Genomic DNA, 24,414 nt, shown 5'->3' with positions numbered 1-24,414 from the left:
CTTTATAAACAAAACTGAGATAATATGAAATATTAATTATAAATAAATACATGCATATATTTATATTTTAATCCCTCTCTTCTCTCCAAAAACTGAGGAGGACTGTCCTCTACCTCAATGGACGAGCCTCCTCTGGTTCTTATTATGGTCATGGTCAATGTCAAATTATCCCTTCACTTCATGCTTGGGTTTTGCTAATGACTATTGATGTCCTAGGACATTGTATCCACTGGCCTAAAGCACTTCTAAATCTACTACAGATACAGTGTGAAACGTAGCCCTGAGTGTTCATTATGCAAAGCTCTGGACTCAAGTTTCTGTCCAGAGATACTTTCTGGCAGAGTAGTTAGTTATTTCTTCACATCATGGTTGAGCACAGTGCCTTTTTTGCCCTGAACAACTACAGTAGGGTATGCTGATGGCTTCCATTTACTTGCTGAGCAGGTGTGTGTAGTTTAAAATAAAACATGCCAACGCTGTATTTCATTAGTCTTATCTTCCCTGTGAAGGGCGGGGCGACAGGGAGCACCGAGGAGCAAATTAGCATGACGAACGACTGTGGCCATACTGCTTTCATTGGTCTTTGCAGATGGCTAATGTATTTACAAGCGAGTGTCTGGTGATGCAGGTACAAAGAAATCACGACTAGGGGTAGGCAGAGTCGCAGTGAGGTAGTTTGGTTTTACAACTGACAGAGGAAACCGGATCACTTACCGAACACCGTGTCTGAGTGCTTAACGCAATACCGCGTCATTCGATCTGACTGTGAATGAAACGCATGGGTCATGTACAGTGGAACACTCGGAGAGTAGTACTGCAAGTACTTTAAGTAATACTGTCAGTTTGAGTTTCATACCTTGAAAGTGTGTGTAGAGGCATTCATTCTTCACACCTTCCGTTGTAAAGAGCTAGCTACAGTATGTGCTTTGTTCAAGGGGGACCTTAAATCTGATTAGAAATTGACCTATCAGACCTTCACAAAAAATAGAAAGGGAGATGGATACATCTCAACATTATCCCTTTTGACATATGAACATAACTGCAGGTGCTCTCTATGTTTCTACACACAAGTACTGTGTCCATTGTGGTTGTTCTGCATGTTGTTCTGCATATCTATAGGGGCCCGTGGACGTTCTGCCCGTGGCGTACAACTCATGACATATTCCTTATGAAGGCTATTGCTACAGTATGCATTATTGCATACACTAATAAGCTATCCGTTAGCAACGGGGTGAGGTGCAAATATAAATGGTAAGTGGTAATGGGCAGCACTTAAATCCCTTTTATCCAAAGCGCTTTACAATGACCTCTCATTCACCCATTCACACAGCAATGGCAGCAGCTGCCATGCAAGGTGCCAGCCTGCTCTTTGGGAGCAGTTTGGGGTTCAGTGTCTTTCTCAAGGACACTTCGAACCGCTGACCCTCCAATAATTGGACGACTCCACATCCTGAACCACAGCCGCCCCCAGATTGCATCCACTCAGGGACAATCTATACACTCAGGGATTATCTATCTATCCACCTATCTATCCATCCATCCATCCATCCATCAGTAATTAAATCCATGACCTATACAGCAAATTCTGCGGGGAGCATTACTCACACTAGGGGCAGATACTGTAAATCGACTGAATCAGTCAAAATTCACCACTCAAATCATCACCTCTGGCATACACCAGAAACTGAAACGAATGCAGCCTTTCTTACCACAAACTGAGACGAGTGCACACATGTTGGGACATGAACAAAGCAGTCAAAATTTCGTTAATGTTGCAGTTGTCAATGACTCAGTACTTCACCACATACTGTCTGTTCTAATGTATATCAAACAGATGTTCGCCTTTGTGAGCTGGTACGGGCCACTTAACCTAAAAATTAGGAACATTTTGCAGGCTATTGTCAAAATATATAGCAAAATCGCAGGCACGACTTTGAGTGAGATTTCTCATTTGTATAAGGTTAGGACCTTGAAGAAAACCCAGTCAGTCCTGGCTCATCCTATGGCCACCCTCTGTATTGTCCAAGGAGTTCAAGTTGCTTCCGTCTGACCGCAGATACAATCTGCCAAGATGCAGGACCGATAGACTTAAGAACTCATTGATCCCTGCAGCCATTGGCCTTTTAAAAAACTCAGTGATGTGGTTTTTCATATTGTATTTGTTCATTGTTTGTCTGTGTTTACTGTGGGCTGTGCTTCCTTTTGCACCTAGGGGATAATAAAGTTTTCTTGGCTTACTTGACTTGACTTCTGTTTATTAGGTATTTTGACCTTTCTGTATTCCTACAGTATGCCAGAATGCTAACGGCAGGCTATCTGGTAGCATTGTAAGGTGATATGGGGTTGACTGGGTCCGTGGCACTGGACAGGAGCTGTGGCATCCTCACTAGGGCTGTAGGATTGTATCGATACAACGATGCATCGCGGTACGTAGTCTCGCGATACTGTATCGATCTTTCAGCCCGGAGTATCGATACAGCCGGGCGCTGTAAAAAAAAAAAAATACAAAAAAAAAAAAGATTTTCTTTTTTTATTTATTTTATTAAAATTTTTAAATCCAGTTTAAAAAGCATATTCTACAATATTAAGTTAAAAAAGCATACATATAAATAATTTTGAAAAACCATAAATACTACAATGTTGACAGTTTAAAAAGCATGGATATCAAATGTAAAATATTTATTAGCTAGCTCTCTGTCCAGTCATTGAGTTTGAGTTATCTATATAGTGCATTTGAGCCATTCAGTTTTCAGTCTTGAACACTTAAAATCTTTCAGTAAATGATGTGTGTATCGCAATACGTATCGTATCGTATTGTATCGTGACCTCTGTATCGTGATACGTATCGAATCGTGACCTGTGTATCGTGATGCGTATCGTATCGCGAAATCCAAGATGATATACAGCCCTAATCCTCACCCGGGCTGCGAGATGCGAGGCTGCCACTAGGGCGCGTCCAGGGGTCCCGAACACACCCCAGTCGGAGCCTGTCACGAGTAAAAACACATTTCAGCACCATGGACAGCGGTCCAGGTGGCCCGAGGCGTGGCCCCAGAACCTTCCCCAGCACTTCAGCACCAAGGACAGCGGGACCAGGTGTTACCTGCCCTTCATTGTTGCCAAGGCGACCCTACCCCCCAGCTGCAACAGATCGCCCAATCAAGGCCTTGCGGCGCATGGAACAGCTGGCGCCAATTGGCTACTGAGCCCCCCGAGCACAAAAAGCTGTGCTGAGGAAGCTGTCAGGAGTCTATGGGCTCAAAGCCGAAGCTGTCGGCCTGACCTGAACCCCGCAGGCCCAAACATATGACTTTTCAGTTTACCTTTTTGCATTTTCTTCTGGGATTATTGGAATAAATGCGCCACGGCACGTAAGAGCCGTGGACTGTGTTTTACTGTGCTCCACCCTTGGGGTTTCACAGAATGTATCCTGATGTACAGTACTGAACTACTTTTTACTGGCACAGCACCCGCTGAGAACTGCTGAACCAAACAACTTTATATGTGACACATGCACATCCTATGGTCCTGAGCAATACACCATTTTTTTTTTAATAGTCAGTGCCCAGTCAGTGCAGGGCTCAGGGTGAGGTTGTGTTGTAACTCCTCTGGTGCATTGGAGCTAAAAGCCTGGACCAATAACACCACTGTCAGGCTCTGCTTATGAAAGAGCACAGCTCCTATTTGTCTCCTGAACATACAGTAAGCAGCTCCAACACATCTCTAGGTCCTGTTAACCTGGCAATGTGAGAGAGGAGGACACAACAGGACAGAACTGTTGGTGGTGACAAAATGTTGCAAAACTACAACTAGGGACATAAATAAAGACTGACTTTCAGGAGATGAAATAGATTAGGCTATGGCGCCTGAGAAAAATGGCACTTGGTTTGACATTAGGCTAAATACTGTAGGTTATAAATATGGTCTGATTGATTCATTGATTGATTAAAGAGCCCAATGGAAGTGCTAGATGCAGTATATTTTTCCCATTGCCAATATATGATTTGTACACAAAAATATATATACCTTGTGTCACAGTAAAAGTATAGTCTATTCTACTCAGGGACCCTTCTACTTTCAGAGCTTCAGGAACTTCCTTGTGTACTGTATGTTTGGTCCTTGTTATACATATCAGGATGATTTTCATAGATTAGTGTACTGTACAGGTTAGGTGCAGTTAGTATTAGTTATAGTCATATTTCACAAGATAGATTAGATGGTCCTTGCTTAGTGTTGGTAAGAGGCTCGTCCACAGATGGGCCTCCCATCTTTGTCTCCAGTTATCCCAGTCCTCCATACACCTGGCGATCTCATCGGTGGTCTCCACCTCCGCATCCATCTGAATTATACCCACACATGTTTTAGTAGGACGTCCTCGCAACTTGCCTCCGCACCATGGAGATGGCTCCCATAACAGCAGCTTGCTGGCCGGCAGCTTTCTGGGGGGCAGGTTGGGGTGGGGGGCGGCCGGGCGGGGGGTAGATCTTGTTGAGCTGGCTATTTTAAAAGTAGCTCACAAGCCAAAAAGGTGTGAGCACCCCTGGTGTACTTCATTTTTGTGACCAACCGTCAGACTGTTTTTCATGTCTATAGCAAACCGGTTACATTTTAAGAAGCTATACATGTATTTATTTACTTAGATGCAGTTGTGCTTAGCTGTTAAGGGATGTGAATGAGATGTTATTACGAAACAAGCAATGATTAGCCGACCGGCTAACACCAGCTTTGCCAAACCAGGCTGCTCATAAACAATGATGCATCGTGAGCAGTTGTTATGCTTGAACATTCTAAATTGTTTTGGGCACATGGTACCGTACATGGTACCGATATTTAGAGGCAACAAAAAATATAGGGGTGGGGTTGTACTGTAACTTGTTTTCTCTCGCATCAGATATTTGTGTCTGCCATGTGTCTGCCAACCTGGAAACCCTTGGACTCTGTCTACCATTCCGCCCTAAGATTTATTACGGGTGATACAGTAGATATGACATGCACCACTGTGTTCTTTATCATAAAGTGGGCTGGCCATCTCTTTCTCTAAGACGTAACTATCACTGGTATTTGTTTATTTTCAAAGCCATCATTGATAAACTCCCACCTTACATCTGGTCTCTGTTGGACTGGAGCCTTGGCACCACCAGACCCGATCTAATGACCGGCTTGTTCTCAGGGTTCCTCAAGTGCATTCTGGGAAGGGCTGCTTTTTTTCCATGATGGTCCTTATACTTGGAATATGTTACAACAGACTCTAAAGCTAGAGGTCCTTCCTTGAGTCACATAAATGAAGTCCATGGCACTAGACCTATGTACTTCAACCTGAAATGTGCTTCACGAGTATAAATACAGGTTTGAAATTAAATGCAAAAGTTTTTCCCCAAAACATTTTTACCGTGTGTGAGTAAGAGACCTGAGTGAAAGAACAGCATTTGGTTGAGTGGGTGGAATTGATATACTGTACAACTAGAGACAAACTCTTGGATACAGTTCCCAGTACAGTACAGTAACCTGCTGACCCCACCCCTCTCCCCCATGTTCTCCTCCAGGCTTACTTACCTTTGATTTCCTTCACACTGTCCTCGGAAACAACCTCGGCCCTGGCCTTGCGCACATCCATCTACTGTACCTACCCGTTAAGGTCAGGCTTGAAAGCAGCCATTCAGCAGCTTTCATAGTGAACTCACTTCGCTATGCACTACAGCCTTGTCTCGTCTTTCTGCCCAGCCTGCAGTTTCTATTGGGTGGGGGTGGGGGGGGGGGGGCTGGCGGGTGAGGTGCTGCTGGCGGTCTGAGGAGAGGATCCCCTCATTAGGCTGAGCAGAGGGGTAACCTGATTACTGGCGCAGGCCTGGGAAATGCCAATTCATTCTGACTGGAGACCTCACTCTCTCGTTTGGGTAAGGTTGGTTCGTCCTCTCCCCCCAGGCTTGGGGCCGAGGGGCTATCCTTTTACCACCCCGAGCCTGGGTGAGGCGGTCACCTGGGCTATACAGTATATCCGGGCACACCTCCAGGAGCCACGTCACCGTTTCGTCATCCACGACCGTCAGGCCACGCATTCTGTTGAGTGTCCGATATATCGAACACTCCTAGATGACGTGGTCTGCGGTTTGTTCCTCAGCGCCACACTCGCATGCCGCGCAGGATGCCAAGCCCCATCTGTGCATCGATGAGAGGAAGCGTCCGACGTCGATCTGGAGGCGGTTAAGCCTCACCCACGTCTGGGATAAAATCACAGAGTCTGGAGATGTTCGCCCCCCACTCCGCACGCCAGGTGTAATCCGCCCATACTGCCTCACTGATGTTAAGATCACTGATGTTAAGATCTCTACATTGTTGCAGGAGATCCTGTGCGGCAAGCACAAAAGGGTGTCTCGACATCTTTTCTGGCCGAAAAGCTGTCCTTGATGTCTTGAGTCATCAGAGTGATCTACGGTCGATCTCCCACGTCTGCTCCTGTGGGAGCAGTGGGTCGACGATTGGTTCGACGCGGGCGTAGATGAGGCGCTCGAGGATCTTGAAGGGGATACATAGCAGAGAGATGGGACGGTAACTCTTAGGGCCTCCTGCTGACCTAGATTTATGCAGCTGCACTGCCTCTCATTCGCACAACTGAGGAGCCACCTGCGTGCTTTCGATATGGCTAATAAGGAGCAATGATGTTAGGGGGTTTGGAATGGGCCTACCAGCTCTATAGGTAACTAACTGTATTTTAGGCTGCATACTGTAAGTGTTATTGAGTATTTGTGTTAGGGTCTTGCCGATGTCAGCCAGAGATCGGAAGGTCGCATTCTATTCATAACGTCTGACAAGCATCAGCCCATAGTCGCATTTAGACATAATTCCCCACTTGCTGCAATGTGATCTTAGTTACATGGCTATATTAGGGCTATATGTGTTCTGAAACAAATGTCCCATCTTGGGTTAAATTTGAAACAAATCAAACAGCCCAATTTTCAACTACTAGTTTTGGGCTAAATAAAGGCCAAGATGGGCAGACTAGATTTAGCCCAAGCAACAAAGTCTGTAGCCGCGGCTGGTGCTGGTGGGTCATGTGTCCTTCCACATTTCATTTAGTTATCCTCGTGGAGATTTCAGTTCAAGTCTTTTTCTCTATTATATTTATGTTAATTGAAAGCCAGATCTGACTAGTCACTATATGACTTGAGCTGGGCTTGTCCGGATTCGTCCGGGTCCGTCCTTGCATGCTGGGCTACAGTACGTATACGTACAGTACTCAAACTTCACACTAGTGCTATCAGGCTGGAGCTAATGCTTTGTAGGAGAGTGGTTCCGCTAATCAAAAATGGGTTTTTCACTGAGTCATGCAAGGACAGCATCAGCTTCTTCAATCTCAAGATTTGCACTTGATGACAACTAGTTAGCCTACTGTGTAGTGTTTATCTTCTTTAATTAACAACACACACTCTTTCCGACTTCAGTGCCCCTGCGCTGAATCAGTCACCCCTTCCTTGTGTGTACACACACACACACACAAACACACACCGACACACACTCCGCAGACGGTAGTGTGAGTCACCTACTGTAACCGGCTTGCCCAGACACAGCCCTGCAGCTGCACTGGTTACCTTGAGTGACTTTGGCCAATTAAAGCATCTCAAAGGAGGCACAGGGGAATTTGTTTTTGTGCTAGCATCAGCGCTACACTACCCCCACCCCCTGCCTAGATTTTGTTCCAGCCACACCAAAATTGGATCAGGGTCCTGCTGTGCAAACCAGAAAGGCTGGTGGTTGTAGGTTATTGTCCTGGTGTCACTTTTCCATGCTGGGTTCACAATTCCATGCTGTGATTAAAAACCAACATCCAGTACACTGCTTAAAGGACAGGTTCGGAATCTACGTATACATCATCATATACAACGGCCGATATTAGTTTTGTCAAACGGTGCACTCTCGAGATATACTGTAGCCCGTCGCCACTAGCACACTCAATGGATCAATACATAGGTGCATAGACAAAATCCCTCAAAAACACCATAAACTCTAGTTTTGCAGAAAACTCGCGAGTGATCACTGGTGTCCGTTGATGTTCTAACAAGAAAATCGCCACAAAGAATGCTTCCGATTGGGTTTTATTGATCATATTATATCTATTGATTTGTATTGACATTAAAGCCAGAGATGTTTAGATTCATCCAGGTCCCATATTTGTTTTGATCAACAAACACTTCTACCTAGCACTTTGAATGAAATACCAGCTGCAAAGCAATCCTAGGCTTCTCGACTTGTTGTTGTTGTTGAAACTCGGTGAGTTTCCTGTCTTAGAGTTAATGGGGTTTTTGAGAGATTTTGTCTATGGATCCATTGAGTGCAGTAGTGGCGACGGGCTATATCTCAAGAGTGCACCTTTTGACAAAACGTTGATATCGGACGTTGTGTATGATCGTAAATAACCTTTTAAGATGGCTTATAATGCTAAATTTAGAACCTGTCCTTGAAGAGAACAACTTGTGGGCCATACTGTATATGTAAATGTATATTGTGGCATCCTCTCTGGAGCCTACCAGCAGCCGTAGAACCTCCCCACTACTCCAGCACCATGGACAGCGGCCGATGGCAGAGACGCAACCCCCCAGAGATCAGCACCCTGGACAGCGTCGCCAGGTGATCCACGGGGTTTACCGCACCTTCAGCGTCACCTTGGCAATGCTACTACCCACCTGCCAAACACGCGGCAATCAGGACCAGGCAGAGCGCGCACCGGCTGGAGCCGATAGGCTAATGAGCCCCAGCCTCCTGAAAAGCCCCACCACCGAGAAGAACAGGACTCCGTAAGTAAGCAGACGCATGTGTGTGAGAACTGGGGAGACCAAACTGAATCTTTTTTGTCCTCTGCCATAGGAACGCGGTTCGGGGGTTCGGGAGGACGCAAACGTGCCCCGCCGGCTTGATTTTTGTGTTATGGGAATAACACTTCTGATTAAAATGTTTTGTTTGTTAAAATAAATGCGCTGTTGCGTGGACTTGCTACACATCTTGGACTGGTTTGCTGTGCTCCACCCCTGTTGCCCAACCTTAGAGCTTACAATATGTAAAGAGAATAGGTTGAATTTGCAAAAAGAATAATTTGGTTACACTGACTGATCAGAGTATTATGGAGAAATACTGTATTCATTCCAAAAGGGCTATGTTATGGTAAGATTGTTTCTCTTTCTTTAGTAAACTTTTAAGTGAATCAGCTCAGCAGTTTTGTCCAACTTCTCATCTACCACATGGTGTCTGGGCATGTGCCTGTTTGTTTTCAAGTTGCACTATCAGCAAAATCAGGCCAAGAAATTTTTGGATCATAACTGGTATAGACAGACCGAAGTGGTTACAGTAGATAAAGACTTTGAAAAAGCCATTAGGTAGAATGCAGAAGACCAGGCATGAAAAGGCCAAGCAATCACAGTCTGTCAATTAACCTCTCTCTCTCTCTCTCTCTCTCTCTCCCTCCCTGTGGCTGCCAATTTAGGACTTGTACAATAAATAGAACTATTCTAAGAAATGCAAAAATAACCACCTTAAAAAAAAGAAATACAGATTTTGGGATGTCACAGCTATTTGAAAGCTTTTAGAGTAATTTCATGTTTGAGTAACAAAAGCAATAATTTGGGTTGACAGTGTTTTCCTGATGTATTTGCCTTTTCATATTTAAAAGTGATTTGAATCATTTGCCTCGCTAGGTGTGTTTTCATTGGAAATCAGGACAAAATACCTTCACAAAAATACATATCACATTTTAATCTCTCATCTCATACTTCAAATGATGATTAAAAATTATTATTAAAGAAAAGCACAGCTAACTTCACCTGCCCCTTGGCTGTCAGACTCAGGAAGTACTGATAGATGAAGCCTGAGAATGGCAGAGCGTAAATAAAGGAAAGGCAAAATCCCAGAGGGCCTTCTTAAAGTCGCACAGAAATGAAAAAAGCATTCTGTCCCATTTTGGTTCACATAATTGGTCATAGTGTTCACCTATTCAACGATGTATGCCCCAAAAATTTCAAAATTCTACTTTTGTTGTAATCTTATATCAAAGTACAGTATATAACTTCTTACTTCCTGGAAAAAGGTAGGTCATGTGCAATTACGACAACAGGTACCTTAGATTTTAGGCCAATAATCTCACGACATCCACCCGTCAATCAACGCTATCCTTCTATCGAATCTGTCTAAAGTTCTTAAAACCCGTCCACTTGTCAATGTTCCAATCAAATTCCTCTAAACTTATGTCCCACCCTCATAGCTTGTTTGCGTCGGAAATACGTCAAACTACGGAAGTTAGATGATGTCAAACGTCTGTTTCTGTGCGACTTTAACTTCCTATCTCTTCTTTCCACTTTCGCCTCCTCCCTATCTGCTGCTGAAGCTGCTTTCTAAATGCTGTCCCTCTCCTTCAGTCTATTGCGCTCTAGTCTCAACGCCAGACCCATGAAAGTATTTCGCTAATACACTACACTACATACTGTAAGCTATGCTAACTACATTACTGCACACTGCAGATCTCTCTATGGTGCTGCTACAACCTGTCACTCTTTCAATTTTGACCCGTTGATATGCCCTCAGAACACCAGCTTGGGTGGCGAAGTGGCACAGACCCTATTATGTAGTATGCAGAGTGCAGTGATTCAATGTAAAATTTGAGTCTAGAAAGAGACTAATTGCGCTCAAACTCCTTCCCTTCCTTACCCACTTCATCAACACACCTCTTGTATCAGAATGCTTTCCCTCTGCTTTTATGACTGCTAGTCACCCCCCTCCTGAAGAAACAATCAATTGACCACTCTGATGTCAAAAACTACAGACCGGTTTCCCTTCTAGCCTTTCTATCAAAAACACTTGAACATCTTTAACCATCTGTCTTCATATCTCCACCAGAACAACCTCCTGGACCCCCACCAGTCCGAGTTCAAGGTTGGTCACTCGACACAGACAGCCCTCCTTGCAGTGACAGAGTCACTCCACACAGCAAGAGCAAACTCTCTCCTCCGTCCTGATACTCCTAGACCTGTCAGCAGTGTTTGACACAGTAGACCACCAGATCCTCCTCTCCACCTTTGAAGAGTAAGACATCACAGGCTCTGCACTCTGTTTGCATCCTACCCGACGGGACGCCCCTACCAGATGATTTGGAGAAGGTCTGTGTCAGAACCACGTAGTCTGACTACGGGAGTTCCACAAGGGTCATTTCCTGGGTCCTTTTCTTTTTTCCCTCTCTACAGTAGATCTCTGGGTTCTGTCATTCCCTCGCATAGCTTCTCCTACCACTGCTATGCCGATGACCCCCAGCTGATCCAGTCATTTCTGACACACAAGTGGAGACGCGCATAGCTGCGTGCTTGGCTGACATCTCGGAGTGGATGGCGACACACCACCTCAAGCTGAACATGGACAAGACTGAACGTCGCAGGCTCAAAACTCACATCTTCAAAAAGTACTACCAGGATCCTTTCTCTTATGAAATGTTAATACAGAAAAATAAGTATTGTCATTTACATACATTTAAGTATTTGTCATATATGTAATGACAATTGCAATACTTAGGGGCAGATGTACTAACACGTTAGCGCCCGCTTTTGGCGTTATTCCGTTGTGACGTGCACCTGACAGCATGGCATGTACGAATAGACCACACATGGGTCAAACCGCATTCTGCCTGGAGCAGGCCCACATAAAGGCAACTTGCGCTGTCCTACTCATGCATATGCATTCATGGGAGGATCGAGAGAAAGGTGGGTGTGAACGTGCACAAAATGTGGAGGAGATGCGCAAGGAGGCTGATTAATATCCCGTCGAATGGATGAAAACTGCAGGGTAAAGTGCATGTCTGTTTTGCTGTGAAATTTCTCTGCCTTTGAAAAGCAGGTGTAATCCAGTTGGGCATAAACCACCAGCCTAAACGTAAGCATATCCCGTGTTATACAGTTTTATGAACTGCATACATGGGAGAGAAATTATTATAAAATATTTGAAATAATTCGATATTAGTGCAACACTGATATTTGCGAGGTTGCATAGCCTAGTAATCAAATTGGTCTCTAAGGCCTGAAATTATTCAAATACAGTGAATTACGATTATAATGTGGACCGGAGCATTCACAATGCAGACATTCACTGATTACAATTGCCACCATTCAGAGCTATACGGTTTTGCAATTAAACAACTGGCTTTAGAAAAGAAATATATGCCAGGCAGTAGCGTAATTTGCATAGGGTGCGTTGGTTCTGTGAACCCACGGGCCCCCTAGAGGATATATTGCAGCAGAAAAAAAAGGCGGCGGGTTGAGTTCAACGATTGAAGCACATGAAAGCAGGGGCCTCATTTATCAAAGAGCGTGTAAATTCCGGTGTAAAAGAGGGCGTACGACGAAAACGCGGAAAATGCGAAATCGAGCGTACGACGAGAATATATACACGCTTTTCGGATCTATCAAAAAGGTCGTACGCCCTTTTCTGCACGAGAAATCCGAGACTGGCGGGGAAGAGAGCGTACGCGCACGCGCCCCGTGTTCCGCCCTCGCCACGCCCTAATCCAACCATATATGGTCAAAACCATGAGTGGCCAAACGTGGTTTCCCGGAAGGAACCGGCTTAAAAAGGTAGCGTGGAGCACCCAGGCGGGACAATGAAACATGGAACGAAGAGCTAAGAAGAGGAACTTCTCGGAGACGGAGGTGCATGTGCTAGTTGGTGAGGTCCACGCGAGGAAGACAATCCTCTTCGGAAGGTATTAATAGCCTACCTTTGTCTGTTTGCTCCTACAGCTTAGTAGCCTACTTTAGCTACGTTTTGTGCATCTAGGATTTGGCATACACGGACATACTGTAACATGTGGCTGTGAGGAAAGCAAACATTCTGTGGTAGGCTATGATTAAATTAGGACCAAAAACAGGGAACAATAACGCAGATGACCACTTCATAATGTTAGAACACATTAAACATTTTCCCCTCTGGGAAATTAAGACTCATCTAAATCACCCGGTAAATCACAGCATTTATTTGACTGCCAACAGAAAAACATATCAAATGAATATGGCTGCACAATGAAATGTTGAATGCATAATCAAGTTCACAGACAAACTCAAAGAAAATGATTGAAATTGTTTCTCCAGACTCTGACGTGGGGTGGGACTCAGAGGAGGGGGAGTCTGCAGTGGTCCTTGACCTGACGGTCGTGCCCCCGCGAGTTGTAGCCTCCAGCGCCACGACCTCCACCTTCTTATCAGCTTTGAATATATATCTTGGCAAACATAACACGGGATGATGTACAAGGAGGGGACAGATACCTAGTGAAAGTACTATTGGTTGCTAGTAAAAAGACAATAACGAGGGCTTGGTATAAGGTGGAACGCCCAACCAAGGAGCAGTGGCTGGGTGTTGTGGAGGAGATGTATGTTAGGGAGAGGTTCACGCATGCATTGAGGATGCAGGAAGGAAAGTTTGAAGGGAGATGGGAAAAATGGATGGATTATAGAAGGAAGTGTGATGATACCACTAATATTAAAATTGTCATATTTGAGTAAGAAAAAAAAGCTGCATGGATGGATGTACCCATAAGCTGTTATTGTAGGTTTTTATGTTTTATTTTATTGTCGTTGTATGGATGGAAAATGCTAATAAAGATTAAAAGTAAATAAGACAAAGAATATGTATCTTGGCTATGGACACACCAACAAGCCAGCCGTCACGCGCAGCGCCTGCCTCCAGTCTAGCCCCACCCTGCTGTGCGCCAGGATGAATGAGTCATGAAGTGGAGCCAGGCCACCGTGCCACTACACTTGTGATGAGCATGTCGGCGTCACATATGATTTGGGTATTTCTAGTGTGCACATTTTAGCGATTCACATAGACGTATTCATTCACTGATGGTGCCCTTATGTGGGTGCAGTCGCCATCGCCGTCACCTCTTTGGAGTTCTATCTCGGCCAGTAGGCCGAGTAGCGCCGGATTCATTTAGGCTCGCATTACGCACAGGAGGACTGTCATTTATATGCTTACCAAAGAGCAAACAGGTCCACATGATCACATATTAATGACAATCTAATTGGTCAATTATTGCCGTTTGATGGAGTGCCTGCATTAGGTGTGTGACATATAGCGCGGAAAGGTTTGGGACAGCGCATAGATTCAGTTTGGGGAACAAATCCATATCGGACCATTAATGAGCCGGTTAGAGGACACGTCTAATCTTGCATTGCGATATATGTTGGTGCTGAATTGGGCTATTAGCCTACATGATTGTGCGTTCATGAACTGTCGCTCTTATTCTCTCCGTCAAACATAGTAATTCACCGACGCACCACCTGCGTCGCCAGTTCCCCCTGTATTCAAAAAGGGCGTAGAACACCGTGTAAATCGGTAGGACAAGTTGAGAGGTGTCGTACAAAAGCGCGGAGAAAGGCGACTAAATTTCCGCCCTTTCGGCTTGATAAATCGCAATGTGGGGGGGGCAAATGGCGTACGCCTGAAATCGCGAAAAAGACCGTGTAAAAGAAGGCGTACCTCAATGATAAATGAGGCCCCAGGGCTATTAATTGGGTAAATAAGAACATAGCCTAAAGGTAAAATCAATAACATAAATGAATAAATACAGTGAACCATTCTATGTTAGGCTATATGTCCCTATCCACATTTTGCACATTCAAACAATTAGCCTAATGCACTTTCTAGGCTACCGTAGGCTAGGCCCTAACGTTACCTTACGCTCTCAACTGATATTGAAGTGACATTTAAAAAATTGAAAAACAAAGAAATAAATCTGTTGCTCTTAAATGAGTAGTAAAGGGAAATATCATGTTTAGCCCTGTTTTAAGGTTACTTATGATCATATGTGACAGCGGCTGGTGATTTGGTCCGCAACTCGGCAAACCCCGAAATGCGCTAGGGGGCAAAATACATAAAAAAACGTTTTTTTTCGTTTTTTGTTTTTTTGTGTATTACCAAAGTTGAAGTTGTGAAGTACCTACTTACTATAACAGACAACAGTTTTAGGTTCACGAAATACGTATAATTAGTCTGCAAACTAAGCTCGTTTTTAGCTGATTTCGAGCCGGGCTTGGGGGCGGGCAGATCGATTAGCATGATTTGGTTTCATTGGCTATTGCTTCCGGCTGTTGCTTCCGGGTTCTCCGCCCCCACCTTTCCCAAACAACACGCCGGCATTCAGTCCCAAGTTAACCATGGATGCTACAGCTTTTGCTAAAGAGAAGACGGGGATGGCATCCAGGACATGGAAAGAGTTTTAAGAGCAGCTAAAACTCCAGCAGAGCAGGACTCGTTCGTACACGGAGTTTATTCTTGATGACCTGTGATACAGAGATGACTGTAACAACAAAGCAAGTTGCTACCAAGCGAACGACGTAGCAGATTCACACCACCGCCAAGCATTCTGCTTTGCTTTGGGGTAAGCTGATCTTTATACTATCTGTGCTGTTTACATTACATTAACGTTAGTCGTTTAGCAGTAGCTCCTTTCTAAACAAGTGACTAAGTCTAGCTAGCATAACAAAGGCACTAGCACTAACTAACAAAGGCTAGCTAGCTAACGTTAGCTAACATGCTAGTTAGCTGAGCTAGCCCTTTGTTCCTAAACTAGCCAGCTGCCTAGCACAGGGACATGGCTATAGCTAGTGAGCTATCCCTATGTTCCTAAACTAGCCAGCAAGGCAGCTAATATCTAGCCAGCTGCCTAGCACAGGGACATGGCTAGTTAGCTGAGCTAGCCCTTTGTTCCTAAACTAGCCAGCTACCTAGCACAGGGACATGGCTAGTTAGCTGAGCTAGCCCTTTGTTCCTAAACTAGCCAGCTACCTAGCACAGGGACATGGCTAGTTAGCTGAGCTAGCCCTTTGTTCCTAAACTAGCCAGCGTGGTAGCTAATATCTAGCTAGGTAGCTATATTATAGAGAGAAACAGAATGAGAGAGCATGAGAGGTATGGTAGTCTGACACCTTTTTCTTTGTTTTGTTTACAGGATGAGCAAAAACCAGCTCCAGCTTGTAAGGAATTGCAGCTCTCCCTTCATACCAGCCAGCAAGAAGATCACTGCACTACAGCTTTGATTTTGCACAACAGGTGAGAATACGTTCATCCTATCATGCATTAGCTAGTCTATTTAATCAACACATTCTTGTACTATTTTATCTATATGGAGTGCCAGTACTGTGGGCAATAGTTTAATGTATTTTCCTCCTTCTATTCTATTGCAGTTTTGATGCTGAGAGACCTGGCATGGTTGTGGCCAGAGAACACTGTGATGCACCGGCACCGGCGCAAGCCTGATGTCCTGCCCCCCAGAGAAGGTCTTCTTGTGCAAGCCCCACCCGGACTGGACATGGCCAGACAGACGTATCTCTTTGACAAGATCAGAGAGTTCTGTTCTGATGAGGGACGAGACGTCACATGTCCCCCGCCAAACTCCACAGCAGCTCAGAACAAGACTGTCCGCTTGTAGATTCACTGCAGATCATCAGGACGGACAGCACTGCAGGAGAAAGGCCACAGCCTTTCCTGTTTTCCTGTTTGTATACTGAAGCGTTGCTTGTTCTCTTGCACAGACTTGCCCACACTTGCACAGACTGCATTGTTAGAATATTGAATACTGAGCTGAGTACTGTTGTTATTACCTTGAGTATTGAGCTGGGGACTGTTATTACTTTGTTGTACACTTGATCACAATGAACACTATGCACCTTGTCTCTAAAACAGACAACTGACTGTACACTTTAACACTTAGACTGTTGCCTTTCTTTTGTACACTCAACTACTTATGCTTGTACTTTATATCATGTATGTGACAATAAAGAACGTTCAATTTGAACTTCATCTCATATTGTTCTTAACTGCATTCACAACACAAGATTAATACTGACTCAAAGAGTGTGGGGTCATCAGTGAGAGAGCACCCCACTTGGCAGCCTCTCAGGTAATACCCCAAGTTGACAGCCACTCTGACAGATAATGACAGATCCTCCAGTGGGGGAGTGGCTGGGGGTGCGGTTACCAGGCTATTGTTCACGCCCATTACCTGGCAGTCAGAGGTGTGAAATGTTGGAGAACTTTGGAGGGAGATTTCTCAGCTAAGTTGATTTGGCAGTACTAGCATTCAAATAAGCATATCTTCTTCAAATATGTTCAGATTTCAATGTATGAGACCTCATTTGAAAGCTTACAATCTGCACTTTCATAATCTGTAAAAAACTGAAAAATGAAAATGCCTAGTTGAGGACCAAATTACCAACGGCGGTCACATATACAATGGTTCAGATCAAAAAGTTGACAAAACTAGCACTTTTGAGAAAGTCTGATAATTGCTCTACCACTGTTTTGGTCATACAATGGATGTGGGTGGGCACCTTAAAAAATCATTAAAAAAAACATGTTAAACTCTCAATTTCAAAGACAAGAAACGATATTTTCATGTGTTGAACTAGCTTACATTGGATTATTAGGCTTAGCCTTTACCATGACATGTTGCCTCTGAGTGAATTGAGTGAAAATACTGTATAGCCTATTGAGCCTAGTGATTTGTCTTTACATTAGAATGGCTATACTATTTGTTGTGGAGTTCTAGCACCTACTACTGGTGACTACGTAACTGCAGTTGATGCCTGGAAGTGCTGTGTCATGTTTAGTCTGGTCTCGTCCTTATATTAAAGAACACGTCTTTTGTGGAAAATCGTCTTATGTAGAAATATGTTTAGCTCCAGTATATCACAGCTATATGTTTCAGTTGGTACAAATTAAGATAAATTCAATAGGCTATTTTAATAAATATATTATTAGAAACATATGTTTGATTGACAGACAAGCTAGGGGCCCCTTTGAGGTGAAAAAAACCCATGGGAATAAAAGTGAATCTTGCTCCTGATGCCAGGGAATCCCCTGCATATATTATCCCCTACCTAGCTGTGTGTAGAAGGTATAGCCTACAATGCACTTGCAAATAAGCTACACAAGGCTGATGTGATCATCACGTTACACCATCAACAGCAATAACCAGTCTAAAGATAGCCTATCACATCAGTCCTCATAATTTAAATAATTACACAGAGGTAGCCTAATCATGGATAAAGCAAGACTCCGTACTGCAAGTCGCAATATTTTCCCCACACACATTATGGTTTGAGGGTGGTGACATGCGCTGATTGCACATTGAGGCACAGGCTTTGTACATCTAACGCAAACTGAAGACGCACCGTTAGCACTTTCTGCGGACTGCCCAAGGCGCTGTTTACGCTGCACTCGCAAATGTTAGTACACCTGCCCTTTAGTCCTTACTTACTTCACAATACTTTTTCTTATGATATTATATAATATTATTCATATAGTTCATGGTTTCAGTCTATTGGGAAACTAAAGGCGTCATCGTGCACTTTGTGATGCCCTCGGGTTGCTCATGTGTCAAGAGCTTTTCAAGAGTTTCCTTTCTACTCTCTAACATCAAAATGCATGTTGATGAGCTATCTAAGACTGAAACTTTGGTTCTTTTATAGAAATAGCTCACATTTTTTTGCATTTTAATAGGAAGCTCTTAGTACAGACTACTTTCATGTACTGCAAGTACTTGACTGTGGCGACACTACTGTATGTACTGTACTGTATATGCACGCTGCCTCTACCTCCTTGAAATAGCTGTTTATCATTCAGCACTTCATTTTATTTCTGGTGATCATTTTAGAAAGCATTATTGTAACCTGTATCAGGCAGTGGGCTGGTCGTCCCTGGCCCCTAGGGGAATGCAGCACTGGCTCCTGCATATTTACAAAGCTATCTTACAAAAGCTACCAAATTCCCTGACATCCCTCATCACATGTCGTTGGCCATAACCATGGCACGATCGCAAATGAGACCCTGGAATAAACCTCCTCAGGTGTTACTGTTGTGACTAAAGCCGTTTTTTGGCTACTTAGATCTACAGTAAGATGTTCTAAATAATTTTGACTCACTGATCACTACATAACCAAGACTTTGATGAACAACTTTCATACTGACAAAACTATTAATCACTACCGTTTAGGGTGTGTTTTTACAACATTTGTGAGTGCAGAAAAAAAATACTCTTGTGTTTATAGATCTATTTACAATCGGAACATGGTACTGATCAAACTATTGATGGCATATACAAGAAGCTGTGATTGTCTTTCAAATAGAAACATAAATCTCTTTGGAGTAAGTGTGCATTAAGTTGATGAAATTTAGATTAATATGAGACACCAAAATCACAAAGCTGAAAAAAAAATCTGTTGATTTAATTAATTAATGGCAATCATTAAACCTTGGTTTAACTTTGCTGCGCTTCTCTCTCAAAAGAAATGTACGTTCAAGACTTATGGGACAATATGCTGAAGAATTGTGTTTCATACTATAGTATACATAGCTCTTGGCTTTGAATGTCTTCCCTTTCAAAGAGCCATGGCTGTGTGTGTGTGTGTGTCTGTGTGTGTGCGCATGTGCGTGCGCACATGAGTGTGTGCGGTGTATGTGCAGTATGTGTGTGAGACCGTGGGCAGCTCATTACCCTTCTGCCGCAATTAAAATAAATCCGTCAGAAGATGAGCGACCTCTCCAAAACCATTCATCTAAGTGGAGGCTGGGGTGGGGAACGAATGCAACCGCATGGCCAAGGCAACATGGTCTCATCTCACAGGCAGGGAGGTGGTTCCCCGTGGGCTGAGCCATCCCGTTGCTGGGCTGCAATCGGCAATTACAAGCAAAAACATGCAATTACTTAGAGTTGGAAAACTGCTGGGTCATGTTGTTTGAGAGCCATATACATGGCAATAAACAGATCTAGAGTCTTGATTTGCCTACAATGACTCACTATCTACGCCACAGCTGGCCTCTATTCTGCTGTAATTCCCCTTTGACATCTGCGACAGGGTATCACTCTCCGTGATGGAAGTTCAGCGTGGCCCACTGCCATCTTTCCCAGGGCATACCTGTATGACATTAACAAGCAATGCCGGTGTTAAATGCCGGTCGTATCCTGGGCAATGCTGAGACTGGGACTGGGCGGATCTGACAGAGACTGATGTTTTGATACGATCGCTGCTCTAAGCCTCGTGTGAAAAACAGCTTAGGAATGACCACGGCCGTCCATGCAGAGCTGCTGCCCAAGCTATGGTACTGGTACCGAATTCTGACCCTGAAGCGGCTGCGGCTGACCTCTCCCACCCCGGCCACAATCTCTTCGTGCCGCTCCCCTCAGGCAGGAGGCGGCGGCCCATGAGGACTATACCACACGCCACAGAGACAGCTTCTTCCCCATGGCCATCAGCCTCATTAAGAAGGCTTGTGTCCCTCTCTGACCCCCCTCTCCCGCCCCCACCACCGTCCTCGCACGACCCCGGACCCCGCCACCATTGAGAGACACTAGCACATGACCACCTGTGTATGTACAGTACACACACACACTCACATTACACTCTCCACACTCACTGTACACTGAGCGCACTACATTTTTACCTCTGCCCCAGAGACAGCACAGGTTTTCAGTGGCCGATTTTCATGAAACTCTGGAACTTATTAAATTTTGAAGCAGATCCGAATCACAGGGTAGGGCCAGGAGCCGCCCAAACACAGCTGGCTATTCATCTCCATTCATTTTTAGACCAGGTTTACGCTAAAACTACTGTACCACACTGATTTTCATGAAATTCAGAGGAGGGGTGTAGCATGGGTCAACATGAGCCGCCCAAACACGGCCGGGCCAGCAATTCACCTCCATTAATTTTTTGGACTAGGATTACACAAAATCTACCAGACCACTTTTCATGAAACTCTGTGGAGAGGTGTAGCATAGGCCAATTTAGAAACCATTCAATTTTGGCACGCGCAGAGCCATTGTGAGAGCCATTTCAAATGTATATTGTTTTTATTTGATCCTATCCTATTTTGCACTAGCATTTTGTACTTTTTGCTCTTTGCACTGTCCTGTCTCGTATGAAGGAAATGAAAGACACGCACATATGCCCCTGGATCCAGCACCCACCTAAACAGGTTATTTTGGATGTGCGTGTCTTTCATTTCCTTCATACGAGACAGGAGAGTGCAAAGACAGGACAGTGCAGGGACGAGACAGGAGAGTTAGATAAAGGGAAAGAAAGGGTCCTCACACCAAAGACAGCTCCCGTTTAGCAGTTTATTTGTTGCACCGTGACGTTTCGGGCCACCCGGCCCTTTCCTTCCTATGCCCAAAAGCAAATTCCTAGTATGTTGAAAAAATACAATGGCTATAAATAAATTCTGATTCTGAATCAGATTCTGGTGAGGACTTTATACTGCACACTGAGCTGCTGCCCAATGTCAAGAACTGCTGAGGGCTCTATTGGCACTATTCTTCATTCACTGCACCCAGAGGTGCTGCAGGTTTTTGGGCTCAGTTGTCCTGAGCATTTTTTGGGGAGGGAAAAATAATATTTTCCCATTCTCTGGAGGTTTTTCTGTGACACAGAAACATACAGTACAATGTTAAAATCAATGGCCACCGGCTGTGTTGGCAAAGCTAAAGCAGGGCTAATTCATAAATAACAAAACTGGCTCACACTACCAAGTTAGCATGACATGTAATTATGCCAATCTGTTAAAATCTCAGCCCCTGGCAAACTTACTCACAGTCCCACTTACATGGCTGATGTTCCATGCTAGATTATGCTGGGACACGTTTGTACAATAAATGCCCATGGCCCTTGAGAAAACATGACATTAGTGTGCAGTTGTGGTGAGCTATCGTTTCACTAGTCTGAGGCTTTCATTTGTGCTTAGAATAGAAGGAGAGAGAACTCAATGGGATAAGCGTGTCGAACGACAGGGAGGCCTTGTCGATAGGCGTGTTCATGCAATATTTGTGATCAATACGCTCTTCCAATGACTTTGTAGTATCACGGAGTGCGAAGGGGGACCATTTTTAATGTGACACCCAATATGCGCTTTGAGGACAACGCGTAGGGATCTCGAGGCCTTTCCTCCCACTTTGGAATCCACAAATTTAGAACAGGGGCCGGCCCCTGGCATGGTATTGATCAGCAGCTCTAGGATTTCACAATAGATTTCAGGCTTGCAGCCAATTCCAGATCCTTTCTGGGATGATGATAAACAAAACTACCCGACCTTCTCCTCCCTAACACCTCCCTCACCACAATGATTATCCACCAGTGCAATGTGGGTTGTGTGCAATAGTCTATGTATGTGCAATGTGTTGTGTTGTGTATGTGCAATGTGTTGTGTATGTACAATGTGTTGTGAGTAATATGTGTAATGGGTTTTGTATGTGCAATATGTTGTGGACAACGTGTTGTGTGTAGTATATGTATGTAAGACATGTGATGTGTTGTCCTCCTCTGTTTCTATGTATAGAGTTGATTTGTGCAGCAAACGAGTCCAAGACAAATTTCCCTGAGGGGACAATAAAGTATATTCTATTCTATTCTATTCTATTCTATTCACCAGAACCGGACTGTACTTGGGTGAGAAGCCAGCTACAAACAGGACAACATTAAATGAGAAATAAAACAACACAAGATTCTATTTTGACACACTCTGAGGAGGGAAACTACTGTGTTGTTGGGAGGACAGGAGGAGGATGATTTAGGATGGCGCTCCGGCTCCAAGGCTGCCTGTAGGCTCCCTCCTCCTCCTTGATGGTGAGCGGTGTTACTTACAGAGCACCTCCCTTCGCCATGTAAATGTCACGGATGCAGGCACCAATCATCGCCACACTTGGATGCTGAGGAGTTCATCAGAAAAGGCCTTTTTTTCTGTCGGTCACAGTGAGGAGGGCTAGATTAAGAGGGGGGGGGCTGTGGCTGTGGTTAGACGGCAGCAGTGTCTCTGATTACACAAGGAGGGGTGAGACGTATGTAATCAAGTTGTTCTGCCTGGCTTCGCTTGTTTCAGGCTCATTGCCACGCGAACAGACTGGTCACTCACATAGTGGCTTTCTGACATTAAACTTTGGGTTAGTTTATTAACCCAAAGTTAATGGCTCATTGCCATTTGGGCTGTGAGTAAACACGGTGGTTGGGCAGGTAAATGCATTCTGAGACAGTCTATTGTGGAGGTGACAATTTCCTCACAATGAATAGTTTGCATCCTGATAGCTCCTTCCCACTGCATTTAGATTCAGGGCTAATTATTAGACAGAAACGGCAACATGCTTCTTCATCGAGAAAGTCAAAACATCAATGGACGGTGGGATTATGATGGCTGTGTTCCTGATTTACGGATAGCTTTTGACACCGTTAATCTGCAAAGGCTGCAAAAGCTGCCCAACTTAAATTTTTCCATAGAGTTCAATTGGGTCCAATCCTGTTCAGCATGTACATTAATGATCTACCTTCTACTGTATGTGTGGATAATGTGATGTATGCATGTATGCTGATGATAGAGTTGTTTTTAGGTGTAGGGCGAGTGCGATGGCATCATCCACAGACCTGTTGTCTCTGTAAGTAAACTGGTGTGGGTCTAGTGAGTCTGGTAGGATGGTGTCAGTGTGTTTCATCATTAGTTTCTCCATGCACTTCGTGACCACTGGAGTGACTGGACTGGCACTATTGTAGTCCTCTTGAAGCATGTGGAGATGAGCTGCAGGCCTTGCCACACGCTCCTGGTGTCTGTGCCACTGTATTGGTTTTCCATTCTGTCCCTGTAGTTCTTTTTGGACCCTTCGATGGGCTTCTCCAGCGAGTTGCAACGAAGCTAAAAGATGTCATGGTGAAGCAGGTTTAAGCTTCTGAGTTTAAAGTCAGAATTTCTGAGAAAAAAAGTTAGAAATAACTTCTGAGATTAAAGTCAGAATTTCTGAGATTAGAGTCAGAATTTCTGAGAAAAAAAAGTCCGAAATAACTGAAATGTCAGAATTTCTGACTTTAAACTCAGAAGCTTAAAAAAACAAACTGTTGTTGGCCCTAATGCTTTTCCGTAGAAAACCTAATTAAATACAAAAATGTCATCTTAGTTTTTAAGATCATGCGTGGATTGGCTCCTCCTGTCTTGCTTCATCAACCTCAAATTCGCCTCAATCAGGGTTACTAGAGGTGTGGCTCGGGGGGACTGCACAATCCCACAGCACATTCAGCCAGGCCGTGGTTTCCTTCAGAGCATCCCATCAATGGAATTAAGTACCACAGTCCATTAGAGTCCCCATCCTATTACTCATCCACGTGCAGCATTAATAAATGGTGTCTGCGTGTGTTTTTAAACTGCCATTAACCTACTTGCCTTGTATTCAGTCATGTAAGTTAACTGTATTGCATTGTAAATGTTTTTATGGCAATGCTGTTGTCACTCATTTCATGTTCTCCAGGATGCCTATCGCCATCTGGCAAAGGGACCGATAATGAAAATTTGTCTTCTCGCTAACTCAATTTTCATTTGTTAAATATTGATCATGTACATGGTCCCTTTTAAAATAAA

General features: G+C 44.2%; 1 protein-coding gene and 1 long non-coding RNA gene across 2 annotated transcripts in view; one reads left to right on the top strand and one right to left on the bottom strand.

The window, feature by feature from the left end:
* pex5la (peroxisomal biogenesis factor 5-like a) overlaps window positions 1-24,414 on the bottom strand; it is a gene marked incomplete at both ends in the record, with an annotated part of 111,254 nt that overhangs the window by 68,774 nt on the left and 18,066 nt on the right. The gene's annotated exons all lie outside the window — the stretch shown is intronic.
* Window positions 15,217-16,338, top strand: LOC311307567. The gene is made up of 3 exons (XR_014630377.1): window positions 15,217-15,403; window positions 15,974-16,074; window positions 16,209-16,338. It is a non-coding gene; the product is annotated as an uncharacterized lncRNA (long non-coding RNA).

Source organism: Borostomias antarcticus (assembly GCF_949987555.1).
Source record: "Borostomias antarcticus genome assembly, chromosome: 3".
NCBI classification, from domain to species: domain Eukaryota; kingdom Metazoa; phylum Chordata; class Actinopteri; order Stomiiformes; family Stomiidae; genus Borostomias; species Borostomias antarcticus.
Note: the sequence above shows the minus strand (reverse complement) of the source record. Positions and strands in the feature narration are given on the sequence as shown.